Here is a 20,805-nt window from a genome sequence, read left to right as displayed (position 1 = left end):
TTGTTTGTGGTGATGCTTTCTAAGGCCCACTTGACTTCACATTCCAAACTGTCTGGCTCTAGGTGACTGACCGCACCATCATGGTTATCCATTTCATTAAGACCCTTTTATACAGTTCTTCTGTGTATTCTTGCCACCTCTTCTTAATACCTTCCACTTCTGTTAGGTCCTTACCTTCGTGTCCTTTATTGTGCCCATCTTTGCATGAAATGTTCCCTTGGTGTCTCCAAATTTTTTGAAGGGACTCTAGTCTTTTCCTATTCTATTGGTTCCCTCTATTTACACCTAGTCAAAATCTGCAAGTAATTTTTAGTGTTTCTTACAGACATGTTGAATTCCTGCTGTATTTTTTTTTGCTTTGTTTTGCACCCCACCCTACCATCATCTTTTATTAATAGAATGTTAAAAAATCTTAGATAGCCTTTCTCCTCAGAGTCCACATGTTAAAATGAGAAAGCTGATGAGCAGACAGGTATAGGAATGGGTCATTCCAACATTATTACACAGTTCCTCTAACTCAAAATGTAATCCTCTTGTTTCCCCATGCTAGACAAAATCAGTACTATTATTACTTCATTGTATGAAAGAAAAATGATCTTTTGTAAAATGTTTTCCATTATACACATACACCCTGAAAAGAATCATAATTGCCTTCAAGTCTAGTAACACTTTTTTAAATATAAATTTATTTATTTTAATTGGAGATTAATTACTTTACAATATTGTATTGGTTTTGCCATACATCAACATGAATCCACCACAGGTATACACGTGTTCCCCATCCTGAACCCCCCTCCCTCCTTCCTCCCTCTACCATCCCTCTGGGTCATCTCAGTGCACCAGCCCCAAGCAATTCTCTACATTTTCTTTCCATACCTAGACCCTTATTTTCTATATTTCCTTTAAAAGGAACTGTCTGAAGATGCAGCTATTACAATATCATAGCATTTTATTTTCAATATCACATCCTGGAATCATTAGTTTTCCCTATCACACCAGCTACTTGAGGATATATTTCAGAATATGATTTTCAGTTGGGACTGTCCTCTGGGACAACTGTCAGAATCTTTTCTTGAATAGGTATCAAGAGCAGACCAAGAAGGTGCCATTAGGAGCAGTCTGGTGATGGATCTGTTTGTGGCATTGATTATGGTGATGCTTTCATGGGTGTATTTTTATCCACAAATACATCAAGGTGTATACAATATATACAGATTTTTGTATGTCAGTCATACCTCAATAATACTCTGGTTTCTCTTCAGATCAAATAAGTCATTTGCCTTTTACTAAAAAAAAATCATGCTTCAATAATGTGTTCTTAAAAATGAATAAAGTACATGAAATTTAATGAACTCATAGAAATTATTATGCTTTATGTTGTTCATTATTCAGTCACTAAGTCATGCCTAACGCTTTACAACCCCATGGACTACAGTATGGCAACCTTTGCTGTCCTTCACTCTCTCCCAGAGAGAAGTCCATTGAGTGACTGACTCATGTCCACTGAGTCAGTGATGCTATCCAACCATTGCATCCTCTGTTTCCCCCTTCTCCTGACCTCAGACTTTTCCACTATCAGGATCTTTTCCAATGAGTTGGCTCATCACATCAGGTAGCCAAAGTATCAGAGCTTCAACTTCAGCATCAGTCCTTCCAATGAATATTCAGGGTTGATTTCCTTTAGAATTTTCTGGTTGGATCTCCTTGCAGTCCAAGGGACTCTCAAGAGCCTTCTCCAGCACCACAATTCAGAAGCATCAATTCTTCAGCACTCAGCCTTCTTTATGGTTCAGCTCTCACATCCATACATGACTACTGAAAAAACCATTAGCTTTGACTATACAGACCTTTGTCTACAAAGTGATGTTTCTAATTTTTAATATACTGCCTAGGTCTGTCATAGCTTTTCTTCCAAGGAGCAAGCATCTTTTATTTTTGTGGCTACAGTCACTGTCTGCAGTGCTTTTGGAGCCCAAGAAAATGATATCTGTCACTGTTTCTACTTTTTCCTCTTCTATTTGCCATCTAGTGATGGGACTGGATTCCATGATCTTAGGTTTTTGAGTTTTAAGCCAGCTTTTTCACTTTGCTTTTTCACACTCATCAAGAAGCTCTTTAGTTCCTCTTCAGTTTCTGCCATAAGGGTGGTAACATCTGCATATCTGAGGTTGTTGATATTTCTTCCAATAGTTTTGATTCCAGCTTGTGAGTCATCCAGCCTTGCATTTCACATAATGTACTCTGGATATAAGTTAAATAAACATGGTGATAATACACAGTCTTGACATACTACTTTCCCGATTTTGAACCAGTCTATTGTTCCATACCTGGTTCTGTTAATAATAACTGTTGCAGCTTGATCTGCATATAGTTTCTCAGGAGACAGGAAAGGTGGTCCAACATTCCCTGCTCTAAGAGTTTTACACAGCTTGTTGTGATCCACACAAACACTGTAGCATAGTCAATGAAGTTCTAGAATTCCCTTGCTTTTTCTATGATTCAGTAAATATTGACAATTTGATCTCTGGTTCTTCTACCTTTTCTAAATCCCTCGTTTACTTCTGGAAGCTCTCAGTTCACTTACAGTTGAAGCCTAACTTAAAGGATTTTGAACATTACCTTGCTAGAATGTGAAATGAGTGCAATTGTATGGTAGTTTATGAGCTAATGAATTTTAAATTTTTTCCAAGGCATAAATATCATAAAACATTATTAACAATCACATTGTTAAATATAAAACTTGTGATGAAAATAGATAACTAAAGTTTTAAAAATCATTCCTATACATCTTCTCATACCCCCATTTGTTGTAGCAATACCAACAACCACAATCTGTGGAGCACTTTTTGATATACACTGTATGTTTTATAGTCCCCCATTTGATTTTCACAATTCATTTACAAAGGAGTGAATGTATTCAGAGGAAAAAGTGACTTGTGCAAAGGCACTTTGCTAATAAATTCTGAAGCAGCAATTCAGTTCCAGATTTTTGGTTGGCAAACTTAAAGATCTCAGGTATATTATAGGACTCCTGTCGAATCTAAAGTGTATTTTCATAGTGAATGTAATAGTGGTTGGTGTTCTTTAGAAAGATCTGCTTTTTCTCATGACAATGCAAGTGGACTTTGTTTCATGGACTTTGTTTCATGAAATATGGAATTCATTTTAAACTACTAATGTTACATAAAACTACTAAATGATCACATGAACTAATCATTATGTGTTGATAGACTTGTTATTATTATCACAGAAGTAGTGCTGGCATCATATTTGAAAAAATTTTAATGCATTAATTTTGTGCTCATGTTATTACTAAAGATATATGGATATTAAATCACATTTCATTGATTTCCAAATTTCCCTACAGATAAAGGCATAATTGCATTAATTCTTTATGATTTTCTCTTGCAGATGATATACCAATGACCCAGAAAGATGTTATGGGAGGGAGGTGGGAGGGGTTCATGTTTGGGAATGCATGTAAGAATTAAAGATTTTAAAATTTAAAAAAAAAATAAATAAAATAAAATGTTAAAAAAAATAATAAAAATAAAAGTATTTCTAAAAAAAAAAAATAGAAACATCCATGTATTTCTAATATCTAGTCATAGCATAAAACACTATTTTATAGCAGCTATAGTTCCACTTAAATCCAAGATAGTATTCTCAATCCAAAATAATGCCGGAAAATTTAAAAAGAGATGGACCTGGCATGGAAGAAATCTGTCTATCTCTCATTAAACATTTACATACCTAGCTACCTACCTGTTGTAGAACCTTTTCAAAATGCAACCTTATATACAACCTCAAATTGTCCCACAGGTTCAGTTTCCCTTTCTCTTTCCAAAGATTCATTAGTATCCCTTATCTTTCTCTAGGCTCACTTTTCTTCTCAATCTAATTCAGGGTAGTATTTTACAAAATATAATTTGAAAAAATAAGTCTGGACCAGATGATCTCTGTTTTCCTTATATTCTAAAGCTCCGCTATTGAATAAAAGGAAGGAACTTTCAAATGACTATACATTTAAGATCTCTCTTCATCTCTCCCTCTGAAATCACTCTGGAGTTTTTCTAGTAGATGGTTTGAGGTAAATTTTAAACTGTCGGTGTATGTGTTAGTCACTCAGTCATGTCCAATTCTTTGTGACCTCATGGACTCTAGCCCACCAAGCTCCTCTGTCCATGGAATTCTCCAGGCAAGAATACTGGAGTGGGTTGCCATTCCACTCTCCAAGGGATCTTCCTGACCCAGAGATAGAACCTAGGTCTCTCTCATTGCAGGCAGATACTTTACCATCTGAACCACCAGAGAAGCCCCAAATTCTAACTGTATTTGTTTCTAAATGGATAACCAATGCAGTTCTTTTAATAATTTCTTCTATAAACTTGTGAGTTCTTGCATCAATGCCATTCTGTTAAATACATTCAAATATCTTATTTAAGTAAGTTATACATTGATTTGTACTTTTCTTTCTGAAATATCTTAATTGTTCTTTCACATTTACACAATCACATAAAATTCAACTTAATTTTTAATCTTCCAAATACATTTTAATATGAGCTTGTAATTTTCTGTCATATATCTATGGCACTTTTGATTGTTATTTCATTATGTTTATAAATTTGAGGAAAATTGATATTTTTCACTATATAGGACTATAGCATATTTTACCATTATTTGTATCTTCTGTATTCCTCACTAATATTTCATGATTTCATTCATATGGTACTTGTATATTTCCTGTTTAATGTTTTCTTAGTTATATTTTAGTATAAGATTTTCCTTTTTATTTTTGTAATAGAATTATTTCATTATATTTTACTAAATGATAAGTGCTTGTGTATAGGCAAGCTGCTTTTTAAATTTAAAACCATAAACTATTACTGGATTTAAATATATTTTTGATAACTTTCTTGGTAACCTAACAAGGAGGTGATGTACTTATCATTCCTTTCAGATGCTGTATCTGCTGGAATATAAGATAGTTTGGACATAAGAGTTGACAGTTTCTCATGAAAGTTAAAACCACACCTAACATTTGACCCAAAATTTAATTTCTAAGTATTAATACAAGAGAAATAAAATCATATGTCCACAGAAAGAACTATATCTGAATTTTCATAGCAGCTTTATTCACAATAACTAAAAATTAGAAGTAGCACAAGTCTTCATCAACAAGAAAACTGATAAATGAATGTGGTTAACTCTATAGTAGAATTTAGCACAACCATGCAAAGGATTGAACTACAACATTGATTTCACAGAGAAGTCCAGTTAAAAGAAGCCATTTGTTCTAAGGATAGCTTTGTATGATGAATATTTTGATTATTTATTTTCATTCTTACTTGATTTTATTAAATGCATTTAAGGGTATAATTTCACCACTAACTTCTGTAGTTGCATCTGCATCCCAGAGATTTTGACATGTACTTTTGTCTGTATTCGGGTCTACATATTTTGTTAATTTCAATTATTCCTTCTTAAACTCTTGATTTTAAAACAGAAGATGAAACGTAGAAAGCATGTGGAAGTCAGAGGACCATTGAATTCTGAAATTCTCCTGGACAGATGTTGTCAGGTCCTTTGACTCCAGAATATACTGACTAGTCCCAACTTTGTTCCTACAGAATGGTACCTGAGTCCTTCACTCCTGCCAGCTCTTGACTCCACCTTTGGGATGCACTTCCTTTTCCATTACCCTCCTTGGCCATGTCTGCAGAGTTAGAATATGAGAGTTGGTAGACAATATGAATATTGGCTATGATATCAATATGAATATTGATAGCCAAGACGATTTTCCAGCTTGTTCCTTTCCTTTATGATGTTGGAGACCATATGTAATTTTGCATCTCAATTACTTTAATATTGTAGACTCAGCAGGCATTGTTTTTGCTAGTACACATCTTTTTCAAAGACAGATCAATTCCTTTGGCAAAAGCTACATTCATAATCCTTTTTGAGATAGAACTATTTAATTTCAGGTAAGTTGGATACAAGTGTGTATATAACAAGGCATTTAATCTTTCTAAAGTCATTTCAGTACAGAAGAATGGTCTACTGGATACCATCTAAATATTTTCAAAAGTGTTAACAAATAACAAAATGGTATTGAAGACACACTCTTTGGTCTTTACCTGGAGCCCATTTATTAATGGTTGCATACTATGTTTGATCTTTTCCCTGCAACTGCATTTAAGTGGCTTACCTTTGATTTGGTGAAAAATTCTGACTCTGAAATTTATCTTTAATTTCCTTCTAAATTATATTTTAAACTAGACAGCCTTCGTGTAAGTGCATCATTTTCTTGCATCACTGAAACAAATACAACTAGCAGGAACCTGCTCATGCTTCATAGTTTTAACATTCTCTTTCAAAATCTCATCATTCAATTACCTTTACCAAGTGTTTCAGTGTTTCAGGAAACAAGTCACTGTTTTCCAGCCTTCTATGTTTCCTTATATGTGGCCCAACTATGCAAAGACTTCAAGCTTCTGCTTATATCATGTGTGCTAGAATCCTGCTGGCCAAAGCAAGTTACATGGGCAAGTCCTGAGTCAACATAATGAAAAGTATAGTCTTCCAATGTAAATCGTGGTTATGGAAGGTAAATATTTCCTGAACACTAATCTTAATCTATCATACTATTCAACTGGTATCATGATACATTTTAAAGTAGTCTGTTCACAGAAAAGTTAACTAGAAAATTTGAAACTCATCCTTTATATTTTCAAATAGTCATTTGTAAATATTGGTGGGAGGGGATCTTGCCATTTTATTTGCATCACAGACATATTTTTCAATTACACTATGGACACACACACTTCTTTGAAAGGACATTCACAACAATAGGGAGTGGTTGAAATCCCTTACTATTCCTGTCATCCTATCACAGAAAATTTGTAACCACTTCCCACTATGCATTGTGGACAGACTATAATGAAGAAGTTTCTATCTGCTAAATGTGTATTACTTCTTAATCTCTTTGATATTTTATAGTATCTTCCACAGAAAAAGTCCTTTGGTTAACAGAGGGGTTGCACATATGAACATAATCCTAATAATTTAACCATTTTAGAGCAAAGGGAATTCTGGGAAATATACTTTACAGAAATAATTTCCTGTTATAAAACAGTTATTCTGGTAATTGCAGAAAACTGTCTAAAGATAACTTAAATATTCTTATTTTTATTTTCTGTTTTTCTTGCTTTATATGAATCATGATTGTAGGAAGTCAGGGGATTTATGGACTGGTCCAGGTAAAAGATATGACCATGTCAGGCAAGAGAACATCCGGTTTTGGCTGGCAATTCTTTGACAGGTTTGCATGTAAAGATGTCCCTCACAGAATAAGCTTATCCAGAAGCTGTGGCTCAGTGTCTGCTACTCAGAAGGGGAGCGAGACAAGACAACTCTAACTGGAGAGGGGAACCTGAAAGGGGGCTTAGATCTATGTGCTCTTAGCCTTTTAGGGGCACTGTTTGGTCAGAGAATTGAAATGGAGGGACTTTAAAATTTCAAGGTTCCATTTGATCAACAGGTAACAGCTGGTTGGTGAGGTTATATAGTATATTCAAAGTAGGAAGGCTAGACGGGAGAAGGCAATGGCACCCCACTCCAGTACTCCTGCCTGGAAAATCCCATGGACAGAGGAGCCTGGTAGGCTGCAGTCCATGGGGTCGCTGAGGGTCAGACATCACTGAGCGACTTTACTTTCACTTTTCACTTTCATGCATTGGAGAAGGAAATGACAACCCACTCCAGTGTTCTTGCCTGGAGAATCCCAGGGACGGGGGAGCCTGGTGGGCTGCCATCTATGGGGTCACTAGAGTCGGACACGACTGAAGTGACTTAGCAGCAGCAGCAGCAGCAGCAGGAGAGCTAGACATAGCCAAACATGTGCTTGTTTTGTCTATTTTAAAAATAACTACAGGTGCAAAAATTTGAGTCTGGTGCTGGCAGGCTTTGGAGCTGGAAGGTCTCAGTTTGAAGGGAAGAAGTAACATTGGGGCCAACACACTGAGGCCATTTTTTGTGCATTTATGTAACAGTGATGCAATGGGAAAAGAGCAGATTAGGATACATGAAAACTTGGCTGCAACTTGAGCTCTGATAAAAAGTTTTAAGGAACTTGAGTTAATGATATCATTTAACTTCATTTAGTATCTCTGAGGGCTTCCCAGGTGGTTCAGTGGTAAAGAGTCCTCCTGCCATTGCAGGAGATGCAGGTTTGATCCCTGGGTTGGGAAGATTCCCTGGAGAAGGAAATGGCAACCCACTCCAGTACTCTTGCCTGGGAAATCTCATGGACAGAGGAGCCTGGTGGGCTACAGTCTATGGGATTGCAGAGTCAGACGTGACTGAGCACACACACACGGTATCTCTGAACCTGATTTTCCTCTCCTCTAATGACATTAGATTAAATGAAGTAAACTGAAGTGAAAGTTGCTTAGTTGTGTCTGACTCTTTGTGTCCCCATGTACTGTAGCCTGCCAGGCTCCTCTGTCCATGGAATTTTCCAGGCCAGAATACTCACGTGGGTGGCCATTCCCTTCTCCAGGGATCGAACCTGAGTCTCCCACATTGCAGGTAGATTCTTTACAGTCTGAACCACCAGGGAAGCCCCTAGATTAAATGAGTGGTCCACAAATATTAATAACTTGCATCTCAACCTGCCTCACCCCTGGTTTTGTAAATATTTCCCTGGAACACAGCCACATTTGTTTGTCCGTGTACTGCCCACGGCTGCCTGCCTTCTGCACAGGCATCACTGAATAGTTGTGAAAGTTACTATGTGGCCCATGAGCCTCAAATATTTACTATTGGGCCTTTTGCAGAAAAGTTTGCTGACCCCTGAACTAGCTTACAACACGGGCTTCCTTCAGCTTAAACCTTTTTTTTTTTTTCCCTCTAAAAACACATTAGAAATCCAGCTCTTATCGTCTTCGAAATCCAGCTCTTATCATCTTCGAATTCCTGCTTCTTATTTTTACTTACCTTTTGAACAATCACTCAATACTTCAGCTGTGGAGTCTATTTGTAAGTTTCATACCAAACATCACAAACATCATCTCTCCTACAGCTAAAATAATATTGCCAGTCTCCCTGAATAAATCAGTAGCTCTCTCATTTTCATGTCTAACCTGAAATGAAAAAGCAAAAAGAGTGCAGGGAAATGAAAATATAATATTTAATTGAAATAATTTGAGAATTTTATGTTAAAGGAAATGTAATTATCTAATTGGATTTCAGTCAGTGGTTTGCCTTCCCTTTGTCTTGGCTAAATGACCAAGGTCATTCTGTCTCATCGGGGGTTCCAGCCTACCTTTTTATATCTCATCTGGCAAAGGCCAAAAATTAGTCAGAAGCAACCACTCATTTTAGGCACTTAAATTTTTATTTGACACACACTGCCATTAATTATTAATTCAGTATTTCAACCAGAAATCACTCATTATTACAAGAAGCTTCAAATTGTGAGAAGTCAAACTGAAACCTCTCCAAAATCATTTTGTCTTCTTCTCTAATAAAAGTCAAGATTATTTTGCTATACTATGAATACAGTTTTATACAGATCATCATTATTTTGCCAGCTCAAGAATAGTAAGACACATTATATAACTGTGCATCCTATATATTTTTAAAATAATTTAAAGCATAATGAGAACACTCACCTAAAAAAGGATATGTGCTCTTCTCAGAATGTTTTTGTTGTATATATTTAAAATAATCCCTTCATGAAGAATTATTTGAGTGTGACTGAGGTCACAATTTATTTAAATTCATTTCTACTATTCAAACTATGGTGAAGGACCAGTGGAAGTAGTAAAAAAAAAAAAAAGAGGCCATGGAGTTTCACTTTTCCAAGGGCAATATGGAAATTGAAAAATTTTAACTATACTTTCTGTTTACATGAAAAGTACAGAATATTTTTTGACCAGGTTTTCTATTTTTAATATGTATTGTTTGCTGTCTATGCAAATTCATAGTGAACCACATCTATATCTAGTTAATATATGTTGAATTGCTACCATCTTTCAAGTACTGCTACTGGTACTTTTACAACTATTTCCTTATTTTATATTAAGTATAGTCCTAGCGCTATGAACTAGGTTCTTTTTGTTGTTGTTTGACTTTGTCTTATTTGCTTCCATTATGTTGTTGAGGATACTGAGGCTCAGAAAGGGGGGGAAAAAAAAAGTGAAGCCGTTCAGTCGTGTCCAACTCTTTGCGACCCCATGGACACCAGGCTCCTCCGTCCACGGGATTTTCTAGGCACGAGTACTGGAGTGGGTTGCCGTTTCCTTCTCCAGGGAACTTTCCGACCCAGGGATCGAACCCAGGTCACCCACATTGTAGACAGACGCTTTCCGTCTGAGCCACCACTTGATCTTAGCCAAAAGGCCAAGAAGCGAAAGAAAGGGAAAGTATACACTAAAAACAACAACAAAAATCAGAATCAGTCTTCAAATCCAAGGCTCTGAATCTCTAAACAGAATAAGGAAAAAATATTTTCTCCCCACCGACCTAAGCTCATGCTGATTCTGCCCTGGTTTGCTGACAACTGCATTCATAAGACGGATAAAATCCTGTTTAAGAATGACAGTTACAACAAAATCTTTTATAGAGCTTTTCGAGAACTTTTTACAACAAATATCCAGCATCAGCAAAAAGGAACAATCCTAAAATGGGGGCAGAGAAAGAAAAGATAAAAGCTTATAAGTAATTATTAATAGTGAATTCAAATTGTTATAGTGATGATGTTTAAATCAGACATTTTTCAAATGTGCATTTCCTTTGTTCCATTGCTGCTGCCAGCACTGTAGCACTGTATTTTCTCTCATCCTTTAAACCCTACAGTAGTTAGGAGAGACCCCAGCAGAGTGCCTACTTGGAGCCCATTTGATGAATGGCAGTGCTGTGTAAGTGACATGGGGGAGCAGCATGCGGTACAGATACACCCAGGGATTGGCAGGAGACAATGGGCCTTTGTGGCAGCCACCAGGTCAGGTGGACAAAACAGATCAGCTTCCTTGACAGATCAGCTGCCTTCACAGTGCAGGTTTGTTGATACTGTGAAAGTCATCCCAGCCTGTCTCCAAAACAGCATGATTTTGACAAGGTTTTTAGTTCCTGCTGCTGAATAGAGTACATTCAGTGTCTCCTCGGCTTGCAGCAGTGGTACAAGAACTCTTAGCCCAGCTTCCATTATGTAGAGCTGTTGGCAGGTAGGGGTTTCCATGGTAGCTCAGCTGGTAAAGAATCTGCCTGCAATGCAGGAGACCCTGGTTCAATTCCTGGGTTGAGAAGATCCAGGAGATCTTCCCTGGAGAAGGGATAGGTTACCCACTCCAGTATTCTTGGCCTTCCCTGATGGCTTAGATGGTAAAGAAACTGCCTGTGATGTGAGAGACCTGGGTTTAATCCCTGGATTGGGAAGATCCCTTGGAGGAGGGCATGCCAAACCACTACAGTATTCTTGCCTGGAGAATCCCAGGAACAGAGGAGCCTGGTGGGCTACATTACAAAGAGCTTTGTGGCACACTTGTATATGACTAAAGATGACTTGTGTTTTCAGGCACACCTCAAATTCCAGAAATAATAAATTCCACTCGCTCTATGAAGCAAATGCCTATCAGGTATAGAACTTCTTTGCATAGAATTCCACTACAGAATTGGAGTCAGGTTTTCTAACATCTGAGGGTTCCCTAGTGGCTCAGGCTGTAAAGAATCTGCCTGCAATGTAGGAGACCTGGGTTCAATCCCTGAGTCAGGAAGATCCCCTGGAAGAGGAAATGACAACCCACTCCAGTATTCTTGCCTGGAGAATATGGACAGAGGAGCCTGGTGGCCTATAGTCCATGATGTCGCAGAGTCAGACACGACTGAGCCAACAACACACTTTCTTTTCTGATATCTTACTGAAAGTCTCAGCTGAGTACATTTTACTAAGTAGGGATTAAAAATGTATAACCAGTTAAATAGTATGCTTAATATTTCTATGGCAAAGAAATGAAAAAAAATTCGGTGTCTATATCCTGCTAATACCTACTCTCTTTGCTAAAGAATTATTCTTTCTTTCGGAACACGAGTACATTCGTGGCGGATTCATGTTGATGTATGGCAAAACCAATACAGTACTGTAAAGTAAAATAAAGTTAAATTAAAAAAATTTTTTAAAGAATTATTCTTTCTAAGATGGTTATTATTTTCTTCCTTTGTTAGAAATCCTCTCTCAACCATTAACTGCTTACTATGTGATTGCTGTCTAGGAAGTTTGTGATGAGAATTGTGTAACTATCAATCTAAAAAAGACTGTTTTGATACCCCAGTGACTATTTATATACTTGTTACTACTGAGCATCTTTTGAATACTTTCTGGATTAGCAGAAACCAGTACATCAGGGGTCCAAACTGCTCAAGCTGAAAACCTGAGTTTGTCTTCCTAATCTCCTTCATTCTGAATCAGAGAAATGACCAAGGTTTTGTCAACTAAACACACATGAAAGCTTGATTCAGGAGAGAGTGATATGAGGGAGAGTATGCTGCGCAGAATTTACTGAGGAGGATATATCATTGTGATGAACGGATATTTGTCTATTTAGTTCCCACTGGAGTAGCCCGAAGTGTAATCTAGGTATTAGAATCTTAATTTCATTCCTCCTCTTCTAAGTTTTTGGCCTTTGCAGATTCTTAGCGAGCTGTCTCCATCTGTTAATATATTTTTGTAGGTATGGGGCATAATATAGTTGGGCTAGATGCTCTTGCAAGTGTCAATAACAAATATCAAACTTTTAAACAGCACCTTTAAGTTCTTGTTTTGATATCTCATGTAAATCTTTGTAGAGTGAAATATGGCAGATATGTCTCCTTAGCTGCCAAAATTAATTTAATCTATTTGCTTTCTCTTTGTGTAACTTCAGGATGTGTTGGTGTATCTATCTTATTGCCCCCTGGTGACAGTGATTCCCTGGTGGCTCAGACAGTAGAGTCTGCCCACAAAGTGGGAGAACTCTGTTCAATCCCTGGTTTGGGAAGATCCCCTGGAAAAGGGAATGGCAACCCACTGCAGTATTCTTGCCAAGAAAATCCCATGAATGGAGGAGCCTGGCAGGCTACATACCATGAGGTTGCAAAGAGTTGGACATGACTGAACGACTTTACTTTCACTTTCATCGTACTGCCCCCCAAATTATAATGCATGTTTTTTTGTGAAAGTATTTGTATTTCATGACTTTCTATTGAGTACCTTTTATATGGTGGGTAGATAATAAATGTTGAATAAATAGCTAAGTGCTCCTATCCAAAACTTGGGAATATAAAGCAAGTTTTATGTATTAAGCTTTTGGTAGCAAAGTAGTATTATGTTTGTCATGCACAGAAAATGCAAGATTGGAACATAATGGGTTAAAGGTAATTTGAGGGAAAGAGTAGAAAGGTTAGATTAAAAAAAATAAAAGGAAGGATCATGGTAGGACAGAAGAAAAGTTTTTTTTTTAATTTTATCTATAATCTACAAATTTATCTTTAGTTCTGGACAAAGGGAAAGTAGTGATTTTCATAAACAATTAAAAACAGACACTGTCAGTACAAGCAATTCTGTGAAAACAAATATGGAGCTGTAAATTTTAATAACAATTAGAATGTTGTTATAAAGTTTATAATACAGTGTGGAAAATACAATACAAAGGATAAGTAAAAAGTTGAGCTACCAGCATGATAAAACATTATCAATGTCATATTTAGACTGGACTCCTACTATTTTCAGGGGTAAGGGAAGGCTAATAAAGTTGGTCTTGAGGCAGTAGGCATAAATGACTCTAATCCATGCAGCTTCAAAGGTGGAGAAGAAGGATCTTATTTAAAAAACAAGAATGAAATGTCTTGTTTTCAGCAGCCAAAAGCACAAAGTCTCAGACATGTATGGTCTAGTGGTTTCATTTAGAAACCACTCCTTTCCATATTTAATTCTTACAATCCGGTCAACTCCATTTCCTGTCACGTGTTACTAATTCAATTTTCAGAGCCTGCATGTTTCCATACACTTCTGCCTAACCTAAGAGAAAATTAATAAGAATTCTTCAAATATGAAAAAAGAATTGGGTCAGAAAACTTTTCTGTTAAAACTTCATTTTTCTCCCATAGCAGGTGAAATATCAGCAACGTATTGTGAAGTGTAAATGTCAAAATATTGAAGGTATTCAATTCAGTTCAGTCGCTCAGTTGTGTCCGACTCTTTGTGACCCCATGAATCACAGCAAGCCAGGCCTCCCTGTCCATCACCATCTCCTGGAGTTCACTCAGACACGTCCATCGAGTGAGTGATGCCATCCAGCCATCTCATCCTCTGTCGTCCCCTTCTCCTCCTGCCCTCAATCCCTCCCAGCATCAGGGTCTTTTCCAATGAGTCAACTCTTCACGTGAGGTGGCCAAAGTATTAGAGTTTCAGCTTTAGCATCAGTCCTTCCATTGAAGGTATAGGATCAAATAATGTTAGAGGTCAAAAAAACTTTGTAAGTCATTGTCACCAATTTTCTACCCCTTTAGAAATATTTCAAGGAGTATCACTAGCAGATGGCTATCTAGCTTCTGCTTAAAGACACTGCAGTGGTAGGGACTCTGCATTCTCCTAAAGTGTCCATTTATTTACATAAAATAAGTATTGACTGGGGCTTTCCTGACTGGTGGCTCAGGTAGTAATGAGTCCACCTGTGGTGCAGGAGACATCAGAGACACAGATTCAATACCTGGGTTGGGAAGATCTCCTGGATAAGGGAATGGCAACCCAATTCAGTATTCTTGCCTGGAGAATTCCATGGACAGAGGAGCCTTGAGGGCTACAGTCCATGAGGTTGCAAAGAGTCAGACATGACTGAGCTGCTAACATGCAGCTAGAAAGAGCTATGTTTGATATTATGTACTAGATGTTGTAGCAGCATATCTTTAGAATATTTGTCCCATTTTACAATGAGCTAAAATTCATCTCACTTTGATTCTCTTTAATGGACACATATTTAATATTAGTCAATATTTAAAGTATCTATTTACCTTGAGATTCATGATATAACATTTGTCTTTCTGACTTCACTCAGTATGACTATCTCTAGGTTCATTCATGTTGCTGCAAATGGCATTATCTCTTTCTTTCTTTCTTTCTTTCTTTCTTTTTTTTTTTTACTTTATTCTACTTTACAATACTGTATTGGTTTTGCCATACATCAACATGAATCCACCATGGGTGCACATGAGTTCACAATCCTGAACCCCTCTCTCACCTCCCTCCCCATACCATCTCTCTGGGTCATCCCAGTGCACCAGCCCCAAGCATCCTGTATCCTGCATCAAACCTAGACAGGAAATTTGTTTCTTATATGATATTATACATGTTTCAATGCCATTCTCCAAACTCATCCTACCCTCTCCCTCTCCCACAAAGTCCAAAAGTCTGTTCTATACATCTGTGTCTCTTTTGCTGTCTCACATACAGGGTTATTGTTACCATCATTCTAAATTCCATATATATGTGTTAGTATACTGTATTGGTGTTTTTCTTTCTGGCTTACTTCACTCTGTATAATGGGCTACAGTTTCATCCATTTCATTAGAACTGATTCAAATGTATTCTTTTTAATGGCTGAGTAATACTCCATTGTGTATATGTACCATAGCTTTCCTATCCATTAATCTACTGATGGACATCTAGATTGCTTCCATGTCCTGGCTATTATAAACAGTGCTGCAATGAACATTGTGGTACATGTGTCTCTTTCTATTCTGGTTTCCTCGGTGTCTATGCCCAGCAGTGGGATTGCTGGGTCATAAGGTAGTTCTATTTCCAGTTTTTTAAGGAATCTCCACACTGTTCTCCATAGTGGCTGTACTAGTTTGCATTCCCACCAACAGTGGAAGAGGGTTCCCTTTTCTCCACACCCTCTCCAGCATTTATTGCTTGTAGACTTTTGGATCACAGTCATCCTGACTAGTGTGAAATGGTACCTCACTATGGTTTTGATTTGCATTTCTCTAATAATGAGTGACGTTGAGCATCTTTTCATGTGTTTATTAGCCATCTGTATGTCTTCTTTGGAGAAATGTCTATTTAGTTCTTTGGCCCATTTTTTGATTGGGTCATTTATTTTTCTGGAATTGAGCTGCAGGAGTTGCTTGTATATTTTTGAGATTAGTTGTTTGTCAGTTGCTTCATTTGCTATTATTTTCTCCCATTCAGAAGGCTGTCTTTTCACCTTGCTTATAGTTTCCTTTGTTGTGCAAAAGCTTTTAATTTTAATTAGGTCCCATTTGTTTATTTTTGCTTTTATTTCTAATATTCTGGGAGGTGGGTCATAGAAGATCCTGCTGTGATTTATGTCGGAGAGTGTTTTGCCTATGTTCTCCTCTAGGAGTTTTATAGTTTCTGGTCTTAAATTTAGATCTTTAATCCATTTGGAGTTTATTTTTGTGTGTGGTGTTAGAAAGTGATCTAGTTTCATTCTTTTACAAGTGGCTGACCAGTTTTTCCAGCACCCCTTGTTAAAGAGATTGTCTTTACTCCATTGTATATTCTTACCTCCTTTATCAAAGATAAGGTGTCCATAGGTGTGTGGATTTATCTCTGGGCTTTCTATTTTGTTCCATTGATCTATATTTCTGTCTTTGTGCCAGTGCCGTACTGTCTTGATGACTGTGGCTTTGTAGTAGAGCCTGAAGTCAGGCAAGTTGATTCCTCCAGTTCCATTCTTCTTTCTCAAGATTGCATTGGCTATTCGAGGTTTTTTGTATTTCCATACAAATTGTGAAATTATTTGTTCTAGCTCTGTCAAAACTATCGCTGGTAGCTTGATAGGAATTTCACTGAATCTGTAGATTGCTTTGGATAGCATACTCATTTTCACTATATTGATTCTTCTGATCCATTAGCATGGATCAGAACATATTTCTCCATCTATCAGTGTCCTCTTTGATTTATTTCACCAGTGTTTTATAGTTTTCTATATATAGGTCTTTAGTTTCTTTAGGTAGATATATTCCTAAGTATTTTATTCTTTTCGTTGTAATGATGAATGAAATTATTTCCTTAATTTGTTTTTCTACTTTCTCATTATTAGTGTATAGGAATGCAAGGGATTTCTGTGTGTTGATTTTATATCCTGCAACTTTACTATATTCATTGATGAGCTCTAGTAATTTTCTGGTGGAGTCTTTAGGGTTTTCCATGTAGAGGATCATGTCATCTGCAAACAGTGAGAGTTTTACTTCTTCTTTCCAATTTGGATTCCTTTTATTTCTTTTTCTGCTCTGATTGCTGTGGCCAAAACTTCCAGAACTATGTTGAATAGTAGCGGTGAGAGTGGGGACCCTTGTCTTGTTCCTTTAGGGGAAATGCTTTCAATTTTTCATCTTTGAGGATAATTTTTGCTGTGGGTTTGTCATATATAGCTTTTATTATGTTGAGGTATGTTCCTTCTATTCTTGCTTTCTGGAGAGTTTTTATCATAAATGGATGTTGAATTTTGTCAAAGGCTTTCTCTACATCTATTGAGATAATCATGGCTTTTCTTTTTCAGTGTGTTAATGTGGTGAATTACATTGATTGATTTGCGGATATTGAAGAATCCTTGCATCCCTGGGATAAAGCTCACTTGGTCATGGTGTATGATCTTTTAATGTGTTGTTGGATTCTGATTGCCAGAATTTTGTTGAGGATTTTGCATCTATGTTCATCAGTGATATTGGCCTGTAGTTTTCTTTTTTTGTGGCATCTTTGTCAGGTTTTTATGTTAGGGTGATGGTGGCCTCATAGAATGAGTTTGGAAGTTGACCTTCCTTTGCAATTTTCTGGAAGAGTTTGAGTAGGATAGGTGTTAGCTCTTCTCTAAACTTTTGGTAGAATTCAGCTTTGAAGCCATCTGGACCTGGGCTTTTGTTTGCTGGAAGATTTCTGATTACAGTTTCAATTTCTGTGCTTGTGATGGGTCTGTTAAGATTTTCTATTTCTTCCTGGTTCAGTTTTGGAAAGTTGTACTTTTCTAAGAATTTGTCCATTTCTTCCATGCTGTCCACTTTATTGGCATATAATTGCTGATAGTAGTCTCTTATGATCCTTTGTATTTCTGTGTTGTCTGTTGTGATCTCTCCATTTTCATTTCTAATTTTATTGATTTGATTTTTCTCCCTTTGTTTCTTGATGAGTCTGGCTAATATCATAATGGGATTTAAAGCCAACTTAACTTTAATCCTTTTGAAAATCCTACCAGTAGCAAAAGTTTATAAAGAAGTTGTGTTCAATCCTAAATGCATAATTGGATCATTTGGGGAAATTTAATAACTACTGAGACCTCCTCATCACTACTTATTCTGATTTAATTGTATTTTGGTTGGACCTGGGCATGGGTAGGTTTCCAGTCTTTCCAGGGAATTCTAATATGTAGGTGGGTTTCAGAGTGCATATGGGCTCAGTCATTAAGTCATGCCCGACTCTTTGCATCGCCATGGACTGTAGCCCACTAGGCTCCTCTGTCCGTGGGATTTCAAAGGCAAGAATACTGGAGTGAGTTTTCATTTCCTTCTGGAGCCAGGGATCAAATCCATGTCACCAGGGAAGCCTCAGGTTTCAGAACAACTGTTTAAAGAAAATCTTGAAATCTCTCACTCGCTTGCTCTTATTTTACAAAGACCAGAATGATTTTATTTAGCAATGGTTCCATTGTATTATAACCCTGAGACAGAAATGTACTTTTAAAATTGGATTTTTTAAATTCACATTTTATAGTATATTATTTATTTTAAACAGTTCAAATAGCACAGAAAATTTTAAGAAAAAACAGAGAAATTGCCTATATGTCCATTTCTGGAAATAATGCTCACTATTTTGAAACACAAATGCACACACACAAACGCAACCATGAGTATATATCATTCTGTAATTATTGAATGTATTTCTCCAGTATTGGCAGGCTATTTTAAAGCTTTCTATTCCCTTGGGTAAGGTATTTGCTTTTTCTTCATGAACATAAGCAGAGGTACCAGTATTTGGTAGCTGGATTTCAGTGTGTAGACGCTGGGAAAGAGAACCACCATTTTGTTGGTTGGAGGCTTTCCTAGTGGCTCAGCTGGTGAAGAATCCACCTACCAATATGGAAGACACAAGAGAAACGGGTTCAATCTCTCGGTCGAGAGTATCCCCTGGAGGAGGAAATAGCAACCCACTCCAGTATTCTTGCGTGGAAATCCTATGGGCAGAGGAGCCTGGCAGGCTACAGTCCATAGTGTTGCAAATAGTCGGACATGACCGAGCATGCATGCATACATCTATGCATGCATTTTTTTGGTACAGCTGAATAGGTTTGCTCATGGTGCCAGAAAGAGTAATTATGAGTCTTTGATTATAATCGCTTCCTCAGTTTGCAGTCATAGATAAATCTAAGAGTCCTAGTCCACAGAGAGAATCAGAGAAAGATAAACTCAAAAGCCTAGAGAGAGTAACCCCTAGTTGAGATAATTTAATCAAGAAGAGAAAGTAAGACAAACCCACAAAGGGACATTTAAGGACCTTTTATTTATTTTTTATTTCCTTTCTTTTTTATTTAAGTTATAAAAAGAACAAACTTACACATAGTTCCACTGTATTAGTTTTTAAGTATATAAATTGATTTTTAGTTGGAGTTTCAATATCAGACTTCCAAAAATTAATAGCATGAATATCCACAAAGTAGAAGGGTATAGTGGACCTGAAAAGCACTATGAACCAGTTCAACCTAATTAAAATTTACAATTTTAAGAGAATAGTAGGATACAAATTCTATTCAAATTCCCATAGACTACAAATTAACAGACACTGGAACATATCCAAGGATGTAAAACCAGGTGAAAAGATTTCATGGTATAAAGGTACTGAAATCATATAGAGTTTGTTCTCTTATCACTGTGGAATTATGTTAGAAATCAGTACCCAATGAGAGCTTGAAATCTCTTAATGAGTCTTCTCTTCTGTAATAATCAGATACAAGCCTTGCTTCCTTTCCCAAGTCCATTTTCTCACGCCTCTTTCCACATATGTGTCAGTAGCATGAAAATGATAAGAAAACAAACAAACAAATATAAAATGGGTCAAACAATTGCACTGATACTTCACAAAGAAGGTACATGAATGAATAATAAAACGTCAAAGAAGTTCAGCATCATCAGTTATCAGGGACATGCAATAAAAACCACCAACACCCATTAGAATGGTTAAATTTTAAAAAAGAAAAATGTGGTCCTTCCGCCAAGGCAGCCATTGTAGAACAACAGCCATGGCTATGTGCTAGCCTATGGCCGCAGGCCTCAGCAAGGGTCACAGGTGACCAAGATCGTGGGCAAGCCAAGGCACAGCCGCTGCCGCGGGTGTCTCACCAAACACATCAAGTTCATGTGGGACATGATCCGGGAGGTGTGTGGCTTCGCCCCTTACGAGCGAGGAGCCATGGAGCTGCTCAAGATCTCCAAGGACAAGTAGGCCCTCAAGTTCATCAAGAAAAGGGTGGCTACACACATCCACGCAAAGAGGAAGAGAGAGGAGCTGAGCAACATTTTTCTGCCATGAGGAAAGCGGCAGCCAAGGACTGAGCCCTTCCCTTCTGTTCACAATAAATCTTGCCAAAAACTAAAAAATAAATAAAATAAAAAATAAAAATGTGACGTTACCAAGTATGGGAGAGAATGTGGAGCAACTGGAATGCTCTTACATTGTTGATAGTATTGCACAATGGCATGGGCAGTTTGAGAAATTTAAAGCAGTATGTATGTCACTTATATGATTTAGCAATC

General features: G+C 37.1%; 1 pseudogene; it reads left to right on the top strand.

The window, feature by feature from the left end:
- The first annotated feature begins 20,291 nt into the window (after positions 1-20,291).
- On the top strand, positions 20,292-20,604 carry LOC101117579 (large ribosomal subunit protein eL36-like; annotated as a pseudogene).
- The last annotated feature ends 201 nt before the right edge of the window (positions 20,605-20,805 follow it).

Source organism: Ovis aries, chromosome 3, assembly GCF_016772045.2.
Source record: "Ovis aries strain OAR_USU_Benz2616 breed Rambouillet chromosome 3, ARS-UI_Ramb_v3.0, whole genome shotgun sequence".
NCBI lineage: Eukaryota > Metazoa > Chordata > Mammalia > Artiodactyla > Bovidae > Ovis > Ovis aries.
The sequence above is the reverse complement of the archived record's forward strand: the minus strand, read 5'-3'. Positions and strand labels throughout refer to the sequence as shown.